Source organism: Sinocyclocheilus anshuiensis, unplaced genomic scaffold, assembly GCF_001515605.1.
Source record: "Sinocyclocheilus anshuiensis isolate Anshui unplaced genomic scaffold, SAMN03320099.WGS_v1.1 scaffold158, whole genome shotgun sequence".
Taxonomy (NCBI): Eukaryota; Metazoa; Chordata; class Actinopteri; order Cypriniformes; family Cyprinidae; genus Sinocyclocheilus; species Sinocyclocheilus anshuiensis.
This window is the reverse complement of record NW_015542333.1, coordinates 552,036-553,721: the sequence shown is the minus strand read 5'-3', so window position 1 is coordinate 553,721 and position 1,686 is coordinate 552,036. Positions and strand designations below refer to the sequence as shown.

Here is a 1,686-nt window from a genome sequence, read left to right as displayed (position 1 = left end):
CTCCAGACTCCAACTCAGGAACACTGCCTCCTGGGCAGCTTCAGACAGTGCGAGAACAGATGGCCAATGCCCTTAGGCAGCTAAGGGAGATGGAAGAGAGAGTGAAAGGACTACCAACTCTAGAAAGAGAAGTTGCCATGCTCCGTGCTGAAAAAGAAAGGTTGGCTCATGAGCTTCAAAAGAAAACAGAAGAACTTGATGCAACTCTCAAACTGCAAGTCTCCACTGAGGCAGTAGTAGGAGCCTCCCAACCAGGATCCCTACCATTGCCGTCACTTTGGAATAAAAAGCCAGAATGCAAAAGTGATGAACAAGACAAAAAGGAAATAAAGAAACTAGCCACTGCTCCTATAGAAAAAAGATCCATAGCAGTAGGTGGTGACAGTCCCCTTGAGACTGTAGTCGTCTTCAATCGCCTAGCGGTCAAGGATGCTGCTGTCGAAGCTACTATTGATGTTTGTCACGCAGCTATTGAGACTGAGACTAGTGTCATGCATGATGAGGCAATTCAGACTGGAGTAGCTACAGAAGATGTGGCAGTCTGGGTAACAGAATCATTTCTAGGGCTTCAAAGTGAGACAGAACGAGAAATTGATAACTTGCAACACACTATCAAATTTCAACAGGAGTCAATCCAGGTTCTTGAGACACGATTAACTCAAGTCAACCAAGATCTCGAAGCTTTAAGGGCTCAAGAAATTGAGAGGGCATCCAAGATTATGCTGGACAAAGAGACAATAGCAAAACCAGAGACAGCCAATGCCCAAATGGAAACATGTCCTGAAGTTTGTTCAGTTGGAGTGTTGTTTCCAGATGTGACTGATCCGGAGTACGTTTCAAAAAATGATCAAAGCATTCAAACAGATCCTGTGGAAACTTCAAAGGAAAAAACAGTGGAGCTAGTAAGCATTGGTATCCAGTGGGAATGTCTAACTGATACACAAGACACTGAAGAACAGACAACTTCTGCAGAGGGTGAGCATTTTTATTTTCATAAAGCATGTTCCTGGTCATACGATGCACAATTACTCAAAGGTAAAAAACACCTTATCAATCTTTAATTAAAATGTTAATTAACTTGCTCTGCCTTGGTAGTGCTACTGTTGTAACACAGCCTCTCTAACATTTTGCCAGTACTTAACGCAGTAATAAATGCAGTTCTGTCATGACAATTCGTGGAGAATTTATTCGGTCTGTTTGGACTTGGCGGAATAGATCTGCTACGCTGCTGATGCTGCGGCAGAGCAAGTACCAAGACTTGCTACTGCCAATACATCTACAGATGATGCTGTGAGCATGTAGAAAATACTGCTGCTGCACATACAATATATATGAAATAACCCCCATATATAACATACATGAAATTACTTCATAGCAGACCTATACAGGTGGAGCTGGGGAAGGTGGAGGGTTTCTAAGTATTTGAATGTTGAGCAGCAAGCTCATTGGCTGCTGGATGTGAAAAGAACCAATCAGCTGTGCCATGTGAATAATGTTGTGATTATATCAGATTGAGTTAGAACTTATTGGCCTGCACCATCTAGAGTTTCATGACAGAAATGTGCATTTATGCAGTTATTTAAAGCTGGTTAGCATTAATGTAATATGCACTACGACATGAATCAATTCAGAATAGATAAGCCTAAGTCCAACTATACATTTGTTTCATGTTGACATTAACTCTTT

The 1,686-nt window shown here is 41.6% G+C and overlaps 1 protein-coding gene across 1 annotated transcript in view; it reads left to right on the top strand.

Moving 5' to 3' along the window:
• Positions 1 to 1,686, top strand: part of LOC107691060 (KN motif and ankyrin repeat domain-containing protein 3-like) — a 24,096-nt gene that overhangs the window by 14,508 nt on the left and 7,902 nt on the right. The gene's annotated exons all lie outside the window — the stretch shown is intronic.